Here is a 17161-nt window from a genome sequence, read left to right as displayed (position 1 = left end):
TTGTTTTGTTTTTGTTTTTGTTTTTGTTTTTTGTTTCTTACATTCTTTGTTCCAGTTATTCCATCCCTGGGAATTTATCCCAGGGAAAATAATTGGAGATGTAGACAAAGCGTTTGCCCAAAGATCTTCATTGCAATGTTAGTTATGCCACTGAAACATTGAAATGCAAATATATATTTATGAATGAAAAGAAAGAAATATAAAATTTGAAAGTTGAAAAGACAGATGAAATAAAGTATAGTTTGAGTGTTAGTTATTGAAATTGTGGTCCTGAAAAGTTCATTATTCTATAATCATGGCATTTGTTGAAAAGGTCATCTTATGAACAGGCTTACACAGAACTGTTTTCAATTATGTCAACAGAGTACTTAGAAAGATCAAAGCATGAAAAGGAGTGAGAGGATTAATAGGTGTGTGGTTTCTGAATTGTGAGTAATTTATTTTTATTTCTTGTAGTTTTCACGTATCTTTGATGGTCATTATCACTTTGATAATAAAACCTATGCACTTGTAAAAATAACAACAAGGGCACCTGGGTGGCTCAGTTGGTTAAATGTCTGCCTTTGGCTCAGGTCGTGATCCCACGGTCAGGTCTGGGATGGAGCCCCTGGCTGGAGGCCTCCTGCTCAGCTTGGAGTCTGCTTCTTCCTCTCCCTCTGCTCAATGCCCCTCCTGGCTAGTGTGGCGAGATCTCTCTCTCTGTTTCTCAAATAAATAAACAAAATCTTTAAAAACAATGACAACAACAAAGAAGCAAGAATAATGTTTTATGTGAAAGTGTCAGTACTTTATAGCCCTTATGTTACTTTTTGATCTACTAAATTGTCAATCCTATGAGGCCAGGCTTCTTGTCTATTTCTCAGTAGCCTCCTGAATGAGAGAATAACTGGTTAAGTGTGATGGAATTAATGAAGTGTACTTTTTGGGGCCACATCTCTCACTAATTTTCCTTATTTTTAAGCAACCTCTACACCCAATATGGGGCTTGAACTCACAACCCTGAAATCAAGAATGGCATGCTCCACCTACTGAGCCAGTTGGTGGCCCTTTACTCATTTTCGTTTTAATTCTTCAGAGTAACCCCTTCCTACACAGAGAGAGTACTTAGGGGGCTGCCTTGATCTGCAAAACCAAAAACCCTCACATATGTGATGGCACACTGAAGAAGCAATATGAATTTGAGAAATTCTTATCAGAAATATGAAAATAAGACCTGATTATGCACTAAACCTGCTCCTCCTTTGTTCCTGGTTCAGAGCAGGGCACGGCCCAGCCAGAAACCCAGAGTCACCCACACCGCCTGCACCTGCACTGCCACAGTCCATCACTCCACAGCACCCTGCTGCAGCCCAAACCCTTTGCATCCCTAATGCTACTCTCTTGTTTCAGCCACTGTGTTTCCTGCCTTCATCAAGCAGCTGCCTCCTAACGAAGTTTCTCTGCTCCACTCTTGCTTTTCCACCCAAATTCATGCCTTCTGAGCTACAGCCATGCTGAACTCTAATACTTTAGTTTATCCTGCCATTCCTGTTTCCAGGCCTACAGTGGTTTCCCATCACTCCCAGGGACAAGAACAAGATGGTTCACCATCTGGCTCAGGCCAACCACTATCATCACCATGCTCCCACCCTATCCAGCTATACAGAATTTCACTGTTGGTATTACCCAGGCTCCCTCTGGGCCTTTGCATGAGTTATTTCTTCACCTGGGGAAAATGATCCTTTCTTCGCCCTACTTCTTTGCCTGGCCAACATCTTCTCACCTATCAGCTATTAAAGTGGATGTCCCTTCCTTCACGAAGGCTTCCCTGATGCTACCCTGAACTACGTTCCATCCCTTTCTCAATTCCCACAGGCTTTTGTTCTTATTACTGTAATATCTGCATTGTATTCTTATTTTACTCACCATCTTCCCCATGTGCCTTTTAAGTCCTCCAGCTCTGGAACTGTGACTTGCTCTCCGTTGCACTTCAGGCATCTCACACTTGTAGGGCTTCCATGGCTGTTGATGAGTTAATGGATGAGTAACAAATAAATCAAGTACTCTAGTAAGAATTGATTAATATTTCCAACATGCATAGAAGTAGACATTCAGAAAAAGATGTCCTAAAAGGATCCAGAAATTCTCCAAAGGTGATTAAATTGTCTTAGGATCTAAGAAATAATGTGGATTTGATAGGCCAGAATTTGAGGATGAATTTGTAGTTAGGAACAGTGGGAGGGGGGCAGCGGAAGGGGTCCACACCATCTGGGGAAAGTATTTTATTATTGACATTGTTTAGAATTGCTTTGATGTTGATGAGAAGAAGCAGGATGACTTCTAATCAGCTTTACTGTTTTTAAATTCTCTGCTGCTGATACACCTCACTGCTTCTCCCCAGGGAGTACTGCATCCACCTCATGCCCATCTAGTACACCACGGGTAAAAAATTAATTACTGGGTGACTCGTCTATTTTCCTCCCTTTAGCACAGAGCTGGGAGTGATTTCAGAGGTGTCCAACCTCTCAAAACTCTGTTGGGCAAAGTTGTCCTGTATCAGAGTTGGGACCCTTCTGTGACTCCTCTGGCACCCAGCTTCCTCAGGCAAATCCTCTGAGTCTGCAGCAAGGAGGAGGGGATGAGAGACTCTGCATAAGCTCCAGCCCCAGATCGAGTCCTGTCCCTGCCATGAACACCCCTGAGGCCTTGGGCTGGCTCTCAGGCCCCACACTCTCAAATCCTTCTTGGGGCTTCACTTGGCCCAGTCATAAGACTGGGGTATTTTGTGACCTGGGCCCTGAGGTACTTCATGGAACTTCCCATGCTTATGAAGGGATGTCAGCCAAGAGCATGATGGGAAGTTGCTCCCTCAGGCTCCCTCTTTCTGTTCCTCACTCTGACCTGAGTGAGACATTCTACCACAGGGGACTCGCTGGTTTGGGTGTGTCAGCCAGCAGGACGGCAGGCGAGTCTGGACAGGTGGGCAGTAGAGCCTGGGCTCCAGGATGGGGTGTGTGTATGTGTTGTGGAGAGACGGTAGATGGGGTGTATCCCAAGCAAAGGTCAAGGATGGGAGAGGTGGCTCCAGCAGGCTGGCTGCCCTTGCTTGGTGTCAGCTTTCAGGAACTGCAGAGAAACTGGGTTGGGCTAGGTCCTGGCTCTACCATGAGGCTGGGGGTGGAGAACAGCCCTTTGGTGAGGTCACTTCTAGGGTGGGAGCCAAGGGACTTTTCTGGGAAAGAAAGGTGATGTCATGAAAGCAGAAGAGATTTAGGTTAGACTGTAGGAGGGGCAGGTGATGGTGGATCAGGAAGCATGAGGTGCATCTTTATTTGAGCTGCTTCCCAGAAGGGAGGAGAACAGCTGTATTATCTAGCCCCTCCATGGGAGAGAGGGCTGTCTTGTTAGTAGGCAGGGGAGGTGGACAGGATGAGCTGGGGAACAAGGTAGCTTATGGCCCTTAGCCAGGGTTTGGGAATTCATAGCTGAAGAGGAAGTGCTGGGACATTTAGGGCTTAGGTCAGACACGTGTCAGCCCTGGATCTCAAGTTGTTCCTCAGTGAAACGGGGAGAATCTTTTTGGTTGGTCCTTGCCTACTGAAGACAAAGTGTCCCCTAACTTGGTCACTGAAGACCACAGAGTCTCTCTTAAGATACTTCTAAAGTCCTGGGAGCTAAGAGAAAACTCAGCAGAAATTTGGGCTGAGTGGGGTGGAGATGAGGGAGCCTGGACCTTCTGGGAGCAGAGTGGGGCTTTATTTATTTTTTTTTTAATTTTTATTTATTTATGATAGTCACAGAGAGAGAGAGAGGCAGAGACACAGGCAGAGGGAGAAGCAGGCTCCATGCACCGGGAGCCCGACGTGGGATTCGATCCCGGGTCTCCAGGATCACGCCCTGGGCCAAAGGCAGGCGCCAAACCGCTGCGCCACCCAGGGATCCCCAGAGTGGGGCTTTAGCATGTAACTAGCTAAATGATTAGACATCCTCACCTGAAAGATCCCACAACAACTAGGAACATTTTCACCCAGCCTTCCCAGACATTCTGAGCCCCTGGATTAAGCCCCTCTCATCAGACCTCCACTCCTTAATCCCACCTCCTTCCCCCCAGGGTCCCTCTGCAAGGCTCCTCAACCCTTCTCTGTTTCATTCCATGAATATTTACTGAGTGCTTTCTATCTGCCAGGCATTTTCTAAACCCTAGGGATTCATGGGCAGCCTGGTGGCTCAGCGGTTTAGCACGGCCTTCAGCCCAGGGCCCGATCCTGGGGACCCGGGATTGAGTCCTGCATCGGACTCCCTGCTTAGAGCCTGCTTCTCCCTCTACCTATGTCTCTGCCTCTCTCTCTGTCCCATGAATAAATAAATAAAATCATTAAAAAAATAATAAATAAACCCTAGGGATTCAGAGGTGAACAAGATTGTTGGTCCTTGTGCTCATTCCCACTCTTTTCCACCCAGAGGGCAAACAAGCAAGAAAGTGAGTGAGGTAGCTTAGCCTTCACTGGGTATGAAAGAGACAAGTGCAGGTGGCCCTTGGGAAACCAGAGGAGGCCCCACATTCAGCCTAGGAAAGGTCAGGGCAGAGGTAACGGACCAAGTCTAGAAGGACCAGTTGGCATTTGCCAGGGAGGTTGTGGGAAACAGTAGAGGCAGAAGCTCTGGAGCCACCCCAATAGGCTCACAAGAGCCCATTGTTACTTTTTCAGGAATTTTACAAACTGCTTACTAAACACAGGCATTATTCAATGTTAAATTAGGTGTTTATTTTTAAGATTTTATTATTTTTTTAAAATTTATTTGAAAGAGAGAGCATGTACAAGTGTGAGCGGAGGGAGGGGCAGAGGAAGAGAGAGAGAGAGAGGATCTCTAGCAGACTCTCCACTGAACACGGGAGTCCAATATAGGGATGGGGTGTGTGCTTAATACCAGGACCCTGAGATCATGACCTGGGCTGAAATCAGGAGTCAGACCTTTAATGGATTGAGCCATTCAGGTACCTTTTAAGATTTTATTTTCATGTAATCTCTAACCCAATGTGGGGTTATACCGAGATCAAGAATTGCATGTTCTGGGATCCCTGGGTGGCTCAGTGGTTTAACACCTGCCTTCAGCCCAGGTGTGATCCTGGAGACCTGGGACTGAATCCCACATCAGGCTCCCTGCATGGAGCCTGCTTCTCCCTCTGCCTGTGTCTCTGCTTCTCTCTCTCTCTCTGTGTCTCTCATGAATAAATAAATAAAATCTTAAAAAAAAAAAAAAAAGAGTTGTATGTTCTTCTGACTGAGCCAGCCAGGAGGCCCTAATTATAGAAGTTATTTAAAACAAAGGTAATAAACTCATCACTTTCTAATTGTTAATGCATTTTACTATTGTGTATGCTCTTGAAGTAACTATTTACATCAATTGTACTTTTTAAAAACTTTACTTATTTATTTAAAATATTTTATGTATTTATTTGAGAGAGAGACAGAGAGAGCAGGAGCAAGGTGAGGGACAGAGAGAGAGGGATAAGCAGACCCCATGCTGAGTGCACATCCCTTCCCCGGGACTCTATCTCAGGACCCTGAGGTCATGACCTGACCCGAACTCAGATGGTTAACCCACTGAGTCGCCCAGGCGCTCCTTTACATATTTATTTTTAAGTCATCTCTACACCAAACTTGGGGCTCAAATTCACGACTCCGAGATCAAGAATCCCATGTTCCACCAACTGAGCCAGTTAGGCAGCCCTATTTACATCACTTGTATCTTTAAGGTGGAGAAGCTATATAATGGTGTGGTACCATGCCTTCCCAACTCCTTGTTCAGTGACATCATGTAGGTAGTTGAAGTAGCTGAGACAGAGAGATTAAATAACCAGGAAGCTGCAGAGCTGGGATTGGAACCCAGGAGTCTGGCTTCAGAGGCTATACCTCCACCACTATAGGTCACATTTTCAGACTAACAAGATGGTGAGACCTAGAGTGATGTTTTTTTTTTTATCTTAAGGCATGCCAAAGTAGCCTGGAATATAGTATGAGCTTGAGGACAGTCTTCAGACCCAGTAGGACCTGAGTTGGTGATAATGGATTATAAGAAGAGAGGGTAGGTGGGATTTACCAGCTCCCTCTATTTGTTGGGTGATGTACTCACTTGGGCTGCTCTAGCTTCCTGGCTCCCTGTGGACTGCCCTTCCATCCTCAGGGAACCTGAATTCCCAGGGCCAGACAGACTCCTGAGCAGGAGTGTACAGGTGGGAGAGGGCAATGAGACTGCCCAGGCCCAGAGTGGGGCTCTTGGCTCAAGTGTATCCAAGCTAAGAGGAGCAAGAAGTGTGAATTATCACTGACAGGGTTTCCATGGAAGGGGCATAGATAGAAGGCTTGGATTCAGACAGGGGAAAGGAGAGAGGGTAGGTTCTGCTACTATCCTGGTTTTTCCCATAGGGCATCTGTATGGCAGAGGTTCGATGGTAGCCCTAGAGGCACAGTGACAGACAGCTCAGCTGCAGATACCTATATAAAAAATTATTTATGTGTATATATAATTGAAATTTGAAAGGAATAGAGGTGCCTTTCCGTGGAAGTGGAAGATTGGGGGTTGCTGGAGGCTGGTGGCAGGGCGGGCCCCACGCGGGGTGTTGGTCCCCTGAGGCCACAACTGTCAGCGTGGGGCTTCCCATCTTGCTGGCTCAGCAGGTCCCACAGGTTGGCAGGTGACTCACCCCTCACCCTCATACAACCTTGGTCGAGGAGGGGGTAGGGGGTGTATAGAATGGAGCACCTGTGTGTTCCGTGTAGGGTCTATGCTGTGTTTCATGCTTGAGTCTGAGATGGGTACTCATGTCTGACTAGTATGCAGCCTGATAAGTCCCTGGGCACACAGCCATGTGAGCTGTGCAAAGTTGTGGGCCATAGGTGTGGAGGGTGGGTGCAGTAGGAGACAGGGATGATGTGGGTAAGCACACAGCTTTCCTGAGAACACATGTGCATGGGTGCAGGTGTCTCCTTGAAAGAGAAATGCAGCCTCAGAGCCTGGTGAGCCATCAGAGGAGGCCTGGGTGGGTGGCAGGTGAGCAGGCTTCTCTGATGACACCTCATCCTCGCCAAGGAGGTCTTGGCTGGACCAGCTGGCAGGGCCAGGCATTCTAAGCCCATGGAGACAGCAGTGGTTTTCCTTAAGCTTATCCTTTAAGCCCCTGGCTGCAGGCCAGGGTGGCTCCTTGATCCTAACCCCGAGAGGTCATGCACACCCCACATGCCACACAGGTAGGTTAGGAGCGGTGAGTGTGATGGGTGGGCATCAAGCCAGAACTTTCTCTTGTCTTCTCTGTAGGCAGGAAGGACGTAAGGGTCCGAGTCGTGTGTGGTCTGTTGGGATATGAAAAAGCATGTCAGCCCTGGGTTGCCCATGCCCCTGGTTTGAATGGCATGGAGTGTGCGTGTGGATCCACGTCTGGTTGTGCTAGCCCCTGCACCAGTGCCCGGGGCCTGGTGTTGCCTTCCCATCATGCTCCATGATCTGAGAGATGCTTGAAGTGGGACAAAGGGCCTGCGCTAGCAACCAGAAAGCCTGGGTTTGACTCCAAGCTTTCTCATCGTGACTTTGGAGAGGCCCCTTTGCCCTCTCTGGAGCTCAGCTTTCTCCTTGTAAAGTGCAGAGGGGCAACAATCCTGCAGGGCCACCTCTCAAGGCTATTGGGTGATAGATAGAGGTGTTTGAAAAGTTTGAAAGGCTTGGTCCTTGGGCCTCCCAAGCCAAATGGTAGCATTCCCTGTGTTGTTCAGCTAAGGGACTAGGTGTTGAAAGCAGGTAACAACCTCTGGGGGGCTTGCGCTCTGCCCTACATGGGGTGTTCAAACCTCCTGGGGCAGTGAGGTGTTTGGAGTTCTGGGGCTGAGCTTCCAAACCAATTAATGCTACAGGCTAAGACCTGCCCTTGGTGAGGCTGGGAAAGTCTGTCTACCCATTCCTGCACCTCCTAACTCTGCTTGCCTGCTAGGGGTGAACAGCAGTACCCCCAGACGGAGGTTGGGAACCAGCTCACAGCTGCCCTTTCCCATATTCCACTCCCTACCCCCACCCCTATCCCCACCTCAGCTCACTGTCTTTCAGGTTCACACTTCCTGAGTTCGGAGTTTTCATCCTAGGGCTGTAGGCTTAGCCAGAGCAAACAGACAGCACAAAAGTCAACAAAACAAGAAAGGAAGCTGCACAGGTGATGTGGAAAAGAAAACTTGGAAGCCACAGCAAAGGTGTGCAGGTTGGGTGGGATGGAGCAGTGGGTCTCCCCTCAGGGCAGCAGCCCTGGGCTGAGGCTGGGCTTGCCAATCTCTTGTGGGGTATCCGAGGAGGGGGCTCATGTGGTGCCAGGATTAGATCATCAGCAGGGGGTGCTATGACCAGACTAATGAATACTGTAAAAAGGAGTGGTGGCTAGGGAGACAGGGTTCTTCTCCCCCCCCCGCCCCCGCCCCCAGTTGCTGCTGCTGATTCGCAAAGCAAGTGAGAGGCTACCTGGAGGCCAGGGTCCTGGGTGAAAGCGGGGGCAGGGAGACAGTAAATCTCTGGAACAGGAGGAGAACTGAAGAGTTCTTGGCTCTGTGCCCTGCCCCAGCTGCTCATGATCTTGGAGACATCAATTCCTGGGATTCCCAAAACATGCCCCCTTGCCGCACCCACAGGCATAGTTGCCGTCCCGACAACCTATTTCTTTCCCAGTCAGGGCAGGTGGAGCTCAATTGTCTTAATATATATTTGTTGTGCACCTACTATGTACAATATGCTATCCAGGCTGGGGCATCCCCAGCAGGCTGCCTGCCCCAGGCCCTGTCACGTCTGGATCCCCCAGATGCTTGCTGAGCTGACTGCTTATTGAAGGAGCTGGTGATTGCCGGGTGCCTGGGGCAGCCCCTCCCCCAGACCCCCTCTCCCAGCAACCTGGAGTCAGGTCCAGATTGCTGAGCAGCCAGGCTGCAATGGAAGGGCCAGACGCACCTGGCTGGAACAGCCTGAAATCTGGGTGGAAGTCCGTGGGCTTTGGTCTTGCCGTCCGTGGAATGAGCATAGTATACTCTGCCCTCAGCCCTTTTAGCTTGGCCCTGGCATCAGGCAAGAGTTGGTCAGGGCAGAAGGGATGGGATGCAGGGTCTCTTTCTTCAAACAGGCATCCTCTGCACCTCTCCATAGTGTGTTTATTCTCTACCAGGCGCTTGCCATGCTACTTATCAACTCAATCTATTCTCCCAGCAACCCTGTGGGGGTGAGGATTAGTATATCTCCATCATACAGATGAAGATACCCAATTAAATATCTTGCTCAAAGTTACCCAGCGCCAATTAAAAAAGCTGAACTGGATTCAAAGCTCAGGTCTGCCTAGATATAAAGCCTGAGCTATGAACCATAGCTTACCACCTGGATGGGGAGCGCCCCCTGCGATAGCCAAATCCCAAACCAGCCCCAGTCTCAGGCTCTTCCTTTCTGCCACCACTTCAATCTTTCACTCTTCTCAGAAAGTCCCCCAATCCTGACTCCCCTCTTTGCTCTAATTAAGCTGGTACCTGACACCCCACCATTATCAGACCCTTTCTTTTCTTTTCTTTTCTTTTCTTTTCTTTTTTTTTTTTAAAGATTTTATTTATTTATTCATGATAGTCACACAGAGAGAGACAGAGAGGCAGAGACACAGGCAGAGGGAGAAGCAGGCTCCATGCACCGGGAGCCCGACGTGGGATTCGATCCCGGGTCTCCAGGATCACGCCCCGGGCCAAAGGCAGGCGCCAAACCGCTGCGCCACCCAGGGATCCCTCTTTTCTTTTCTTTTTTAAAGATTTATTTATTTATCCATGACAGACATGAGAGAGAGAGAGAGAGGCAGAGATACAGGCAGAGGGAGAGGCAGGCTCCGTTGCACGGAGCCTGACGCGGACCCGATCCCGGATCGCGCCCTGGGATCGTGCCCTGGGCCAAAGGCAGGCGCTAAACCACTGAGCAACCCAGGGATCCCCGACCCGTTCTTTTCTAATGTGGAAGGATTTTGAAACTGATTTAGGCAGAAACTAAAGGATGAAACCAGAAGGTGAATGTCTGATGGGAACTTGACAAGGGAGGGATCAGGCCTCCACCCTCTGGACCCACTGATTGGTCAGCATCACTAAGCAACAGGACATTATCTCTGGATAGGACACAAAAAGGAAGCACAAAGCACTGTCTACAAAGGATTCTCTGCACTCCCCCCCTCCCCCATTGAACCTAAATAAAATCACACCATTAGTGCTAACTTCCTGTATATTCTAAGAAATATAGGGGATGGAGGAAAAGTTAAATAGCGCCACAAAGAATCAAACAGACAAAACCAGAACATGGACTTCCCACAGAACCACATTTACTCAACAATTCAGTGAGATGAACAAATTAGAGGGAGACAGGGGAGCAAGCAGCTCATGTTTAAGAGAGCCCTTCAAAAAAAAAAAAAAAAAAAAAAGAGCCCTTCACTCAATGTACTGTGTGAATTTGTTTGGATCCTGACTCAAACCAACCAACAGATTGATGCAAAGAGAGGTTTTGAAATAATTGTGGGTACTCAGTAATTCCATGGAATCATTCATTTTGTTAGGTATGGCATCGTGATTATTTAAGAAAATGTTCATATATTTTAGAGATAAATATTGATGAATGTAGGAGTGAAATGACATCATGGCTGGAATTTGTTTTAAAATACTTCATAGGAATCCCTGGGTGGCTGGAATTTGTTTTAAAATACTTCATAGGGATCCCTGGGTGGCGCAGCAGTTTGGCGCCTGCCTTTGGCCCAGGGCGGGATCCTGGAGACCCGGGATCGAATCCCACGTCGGGCTCCCGGTGCATGGAGCCTGCTTCTCCCTCTGCCTGTGTCTCTGCCTCTCTCTCTCTCTCTCTGTGTGACTATCATAAATAAATAAAAATTAAAAAATAAAATAAAATACTTCATAAAGAAAAGACTGATGAAACCAGAGTGGACAGATTTGGGAGGAATTTCAATGGGGTTGGATTGAAGCAGGTGAAGATAGACATGTTCATCTGATGAACATCAGAGAGAGCAAGAGAAGGATATTGGTTCATTTGCTCCAGAGCAGTGGGGTGACATGTGGGCAGACGACAGGCATGAGGAGATGGCACATTTGTGTGGTGGGAGAGGACACTGGGGACGTGCAGGGCTGACTTCTTCATTGGACACAGAAGGTGCTGCGCCTGCCAAGATGTTCCACTTAAGGGCCCACAGAAAGATGTTTCGTTTTAAAATTTAAAAAAATGAATTCAGTTGAAGATAATGTTTTAATACACAATGATATATATTTGTCTTTAGACCAACGTGGTTGTAAAATATAATTTTTATTTAATTTTTTTTTTTATGGAGGAAGGGGCCCAAAAAGGCAAAAGTAGCAAGGGGCATGAATGTGGCCACAGGGTAGGAAAGAGGCTCCCCAGAGATGGAGCCTGAGGGAGGCGAGAAGCCTCTAAGTCTGTGCTGTGGGGAACAGTCACCATCCTGGAGATCTTCCTCCTTCTGGGGTGCTCCTTCTCCCTCTGTGCTCCATCCTTGCATCTCTCAGAGATGCATTAGGACATCCTCAAGCTGGGCTAGGGGCCAGGACACATGGTTTGAATTATTCTGGATGCTGGGCTGTACCCAGAGCAGAAGACACTGTCTCTGCCTGTCTAGCCCAATCTGGCCCAGCCTGCACCCCAGGGACAAGTGTAAGCATGGGAAGACCCTCCATTGACACTGGGAGACACCTGGGAACTGGGAAGGCCCCACCCTGCCTGGGGTCTCTGTGTTCCACTGAGCCTTCCTGGTCGAGGCTCAGTGCCTATGGGTATCTGTGCCCCCATCCCTGCCCACACAGACCCATGTACAGGCTCTTTGTGCAATCACTGTGGTCCTGGAAAGCTATAAATTAAATCTCACCTTCCCACAGGCTAGCATAGTCATTTCCAAAGCTATTTTCCTGCTGAAGGGGTCACGCTGTGAGCATGACCTTAGGGTCTCTAAGTTTGTCCTCAGTGGGGCATCTGTGTGTGGAGAGGCCTCAGGATTTGGGCAAAGATGAGGGAGGCGGGAGGTATCTCAGGGAGCAGCTGGCTTTACCCTTCTGGAGGCAGGCAGGGAGGCTGCCTCACTTGGGAGCCCTTAGGGTGAGTCGGGAGACAGAGAAGTCCTCTGACACTGGAGCTGCCTGGCTTCTGGGCCTGCCTCCTTTCTCAGGTGGAGCAGGAGAGTGAAGGGAGTAGATTTCTCTAGGGGAGCTGTGATGGGCTCCCTGCCCACCCCAAGCCCCCTGTTCCAGGCCCACAGCCCCTGACCAGATCAGATAGGGCACGTTCCTGCAGTGAGCGGCTCGCTGACTGGTACTGGGCTGACGCAGGCAGGAAAATATTAACCCAGTGGAATGGGCACATGTAAATATGTGCATGACCGTGTGTGTGTGTGTGTGTGTGTGTGTGTGTGCATGCGTGTGTATGCATGCACCCACAGAGGGGTTTTCACATGCAAGACTAGACACAGATACGTAAGAGCACACGCACACCTGCCCATTCGCACATATATATGCTCACATACAGACATACACAAAAACACAAATGCTTCTCACATATGCAAATTCCCTCAGTATCATCTTCCAAACTCTGTCAGAGATTGCCTCCTCTAAGAAGCCTTTTCTGATAGCTCTAACTCATACTGGAAGTGGCAGGCCTAAATTCTATTCCTAGTTTCTTTTTTTTTTTTTTTTAAGATTTTTATTTATTCATGAGAGACACAGAGGGAGAGGCAGGCTCCATGCAGGGAGCCTGATGTGGGACTCGATCCCGGGACCCCAGTATCACGCCCTGAGCCGAAGGCAGATGCTCAACCACTGAGCCCCCCAGGCGTCCCTATTCCTGGTTTCTAGTGCCAAATTTGGCAACATGATATAGATTATAGAGTGGAACATGCTTGTTTTCTAATTCTGGTTCCTCGAATCAAAGGATGTTTGTCCTTGGGCAAGTGGTGGTGCTTCCCGATCCTGTGTTCCCCAGCCTCTGTCCACTCTGTCCTAAAAGCCCACGTATGACTCTCAGAAGGATGAAAGGCTGCGCTGTGGGAAAGGGAGTCTGGTCATTGAAGAGGGTCAAGGTTATATACCATACTGGGTCTTACCTGTGCCCCTGCCCCACCCCAACCAAGCCCCCACTTTTCCTAGGTGGGGGGGTCACTGGCCAAGTTGTTACCTTGCTCTGAATCTCAGTTTCCTTATCTAAAGAATTTGAAAGGTGGGCAGCCCGGGTAGCTCAGCGGTTTAGTGCCACCTTCAGCCCAGGGTTTGATCCTGGAGACTCGGGATGGAGTCCCGCGTCAGGCTCCCTGCATGGAGCCTGCTTCTCCCTCCACTTGTGTCTCTGCTTTTCTCTCTCTCTCTATCTCTCTCTGTCTCTCATGAATAAATAAATAAAATCTTAAAAAAAAAAAAGAATTTGAGGGATCCCTGGGTGGCGCAGAGGTTTGGCGCCTGCCTTTGGCCCAGGGCGCGATCCTGGAGACCCGGGATCGAATCCCACGTCGGGCTCCCGGTGCATGGAGCCTGCTTCTCCCTCTGCCTATGTCTCTGCCTCTCTCTCTCTCTGTGTGACTCATAAATAAATAAAAATTTTAAAAAATTAAAAAAAAAAGAATTTGAAAGGTGATACTTACCTGGAAGAGGCTTAAGGGTCCTTTCATTTTTGAGCAGGAGAGTCTTTATGGCTGCAGGTGATTTCAGAGAGACCAAGGTCCTTGAAGAACCCGTGCTGTGTTCCATGCCTATTCCTGCTCCTTCAGCCAAGGCAGTTCCTTTCTTACTGATTGACATATGGACTCCTGAGTTACATATAGGATTTGGTGGCTCAAAAGAGTCTGAAAAACCCCAAGGATAAGACAATTTGATTGAAAGTAGTTTACGTGATAAGTAAGTTAATCAAATGGAATGTTGGTTCAAACAAATAATTAGCTGAAATGATTAGTTTTTACACATCAACACTTTGGAGGATATTAAGGGGATAAGTTCAGAGAAGTTTTAGCATCTTTTGGCAGTTTCCTTTCTTTATTCTGATTTTTTAAAATTTCTATTTGCATTTTAATTCCTAATTGGATTTCAGCCTCTTGTGTCTGCCCCATGCTGTTCCTAATAGAGAGAATTGGAAACCTAAAATGGGAGGCGGTTGTGTGCTGTATAGTCACATTCAAGATGTGGATGTGAGCCTACTGGCATGGAAGTCTTCTCAATAATGTTTGAGTGAATAAAGTATTTTTACAAAATAAGTTTCATTCTACTTATTATTGACAGAGTAGGCAGAGGATGTGATATGTGCATACATTAAAAAAGGATTAGGAGGAAATCTACCAAAATGTTATAATAGTTGTCACAGAGGGGAAATTAGTCTTTTAAGGTTCCTTTGGTTTGTTGGTATTTTAGGTTAAAACAGAATAAAAGAAAAAGATCTGAGATTCCTTCTATTTGTTTTCTATTAAAAAAAATTTCCACTCCATTGGTAGACAATTATATCTGCTCCACTTACTTGGCTATGTGTTCATAAATATTTAAATTTCCAGTTAGGTTGAACATTAATGTCCCCAATTACCAATTCACATTGTAAGATTTTTAGGGTAGTGAGGAAGAAATAGGAGGTTGAGGGGTGCCTGGTTGGCTCAGCCGGTAGAGAATGCAACTCTTGATCTTGGGGTTGTAAGTTCAAGCCCCATGTTAGGCTTAGAGCTTACTTTAAAAAAAAAGCTCAAGAAAAAAAAATGGAGGGCTGATGAGTACTGGGTTATTTCCAAATTTTCACTAGCAAAAATAATTTATTGCAGATACAATTAGAATAAGAAAACGAAATTTGTGACATCTGGGTGACTCAGCAGTTGAGCGTCTTGCCTTTGGCTCAGGTCGTGATCCCAGGGTCCTGGGATCGAGTCCTGCATTGGGCTTCCTGCGTGGAGTCTGCTTCTCCCTCTGCCTCTCTTTCTGTGTGTCTCTCATGAATAAATAAATAAAATCTTAAAAAAAAAAGAAAAGAAAACAAAATTTCTGCAAGAGAGACTAAACGCTGAGAAATACCTCAAAGTTTGCAAGACTTGCCCTGAAGCACACTGATATTACCAATTCATTTTCTTTTTTTTTTTTTTAAGATTTTATTTATTTATTCATGAGACACACACACACACACAGAGAGAGAGAGAGAGAGAGAGAGAGAGAGAGAGAGGCAGACACACAGGCAGAGGGAGAAGCAGGCTCTATGCAGGGAGTCCAACGTGGGACTCCATCCCAGGTCTCCAGGATCACGCCCTGGGCTGAACGTGGAGCCAAACTGCTGAGCCACTGGTGCTGCCACCCCCCCTCCCTTTTTTGAGCCAATTCATTTTCAACTGATTTATCATTTCTACTAAATTAGTTTTTTACTTACTGGGCCACCATGCCTTATTAAACCTTTTCCTGGGCCTTGTCTGGATGCCGAAATAGCTGGGTGGGATGATGGCATATTCTCCAATCCTATTTCACAGATGAGAAAACAATTCCAGGAACAGGACTGAAGCCACTCACAGACTTTGTTAGGTTTTTCTCACAAGTCCACTGGGCTCCAAATGGCTTCAAATCACCACCACCACCCAAACCTCCCTTGCTCACCTTGGAGGACTCAGCTTCCCTGTCAGTTCTTCCAGATGATTCTTGCCTCCCTCCAGGCTGGCTTAGCTGCTGCCTATATTCCATCCATCTTATCACAGTGTATCTTAAGTTACCTGCTGTTTATCCATCTCACCCAAGAGACAGACAGGACCATGTCTTCTCTACATCTGGATCTCTAGAACCTGGCCCAGTAAATGAGTCCAGGGCTCAATCCCTGACTCTAACCAAATGGACCCCAGGTCCCCTTCTCACCAACTTGATCCCAGCCTAGTCCAAGGCTGCCCAAGCTCTGACCTCAACCCAAGCTGCAGCTTCACTTTTGACCCTTCCCTGACCCTGACCTTAACCCTGACTGTACATGTCAGAAGGGAATGAAGGCAGGTGTCTCCTATGTCCAAGGGTACATCTCTCCCTGAAAGTACTCATTATCATGAGCCCACTTGAGTCTGCAGAGTGGTAAATAAATGAGGGACAGAACCTCAGCATTGGAGGACAGCAGCAAAAGGGTTTGCTTCTTAAGGACAGCTTCTGACCAGGAAGCCCTCAGATTGCAGCTTGCCCCTGCATCTCCCTGCAGAGTGACCTGCAGGGCAATTTGTGGTGGTAGGGACAAGGACAATGCACGTTCACACCTGGCTTGGTCTGTTGGCACCCTCTAGAGGACAGTTCTATTACCAGAGCTAGCTTTGGGCAACCAAATCCTATGTGGCCTCCCCACAACTGAGGGGCTGTGGGGCCTCAGATGTTTCTGGGACTTACTGCCCACCATCCGCCACTCCACCTGCAGTTCTCCTCAAAGTCTGCAGACAAGCAACCATTTGCCGAGTCTCGGCACTGGGTCATCTGCCCAAAAACCACATTGCCCCAGCAGTGTCCTGGCTCCAGAAGTCCTCTCAGATGACAGCTGATCCCCTAGTTCACTCCTGCCTGTACCTTAGTCACTAAGGCTCTGCAGCCCTGGGCGGATGCCCTCACACTCTGGTCCAGCTTTGGCTCCTTCCCAGAGGCTTTGCTTGCTGTTCCCAAGGGAGGCATTGTCCTGATGATCGGGCATAGGTTTCCCCTTCCCCTGCTCAGATGAGGGCTCCTAGGAGGAGGCCCAGGCTTCTCTCTGCTCTACAGACTAGGGACCCCAGAGGATCAGGCTTGCCTTTCTATATGGCCTCTTAGACCAATGTTTCTCTGCAAACATGGCTTAAGTGTCATTCCTTCCCCTGAGACTGGGAGGGACCTGAGTTTCACTTTCCTCCTTTAGAATGAGGATTTCCTGAGAACTCAAGCAGGGTCTCTTCTCCAACCCCTCCACGACAGGCTATTGATTTCCAGGTCTTTCTATTTCCAGTTCCCATTCTACATGTCTCTTCTCACAGCCAGGAGCTCTGGAGCCTCTGGAGCCTCCTCTAGGTCTGGGGCGCTGGGAGGGCTTCCTCTGGCTTTGGGCTGGACACCTGGCTTGGAGGGCAGGCCCTTCCTCTGGGACCCACCCTGAGCTCCACCTCTGACCTCACAAGGGCTGCCTCAGAACC

The 17161-nt window shown here is 48.0% G+C and overlaps 1 long non-coding RNA gene across 5 annotated transcripts; it reads right to left on the bottom strand.

The window, feature by feature from the left end:
• Positions 1–1886: 1886 nt before the first annotated feature.
• Positions 1887–17134, bottom strand: LOC144322358 (uncharacterized). 5 transcript variants are annotated; one of them, XR_013388020.1, is made up of 5 exons: positions 16395–17134; positions 15636–15817; positions 15415–15500; positions 13667–13867; positions 11309–11580 (listed from the first exon to the last, which is right to left on the bottom strand). It is a non-coding gene; the product is annotated as an uncharacterized LOC144322358 (long non-coding RNA). The 5 variants fall into 5 exon arrangements; XR_013388021.1 differs by having other exon boundaries at positions 16417–17134; XR_013388019.1 differs by lacking the exon at positions 11309–11580 and adding an exon at positions 1887–2001 and having other exon boundaries at positions 15636–17134.
• Between the last annotated feature and the right edge of the window lie 27 nt (positions 17135–17161).

The sequence above is a fragment of the Canis aureus genome, chromosome 10 (assembly GCF_053574225.1).
Source record: "Canis aureus isolate CA01 chromosome 10, VMU_Caureus_v.1.0, whole genome shotgun sequence".
NCBI classification, from domain to species: Eukaryota; Metazoa; Chordata; class Mammalia; order Carnivora; family Canidae; genus Canis; species Canis aureus.
This window is presented reverse-complemented; position numbering and strand designations above follow the sequence as displayed.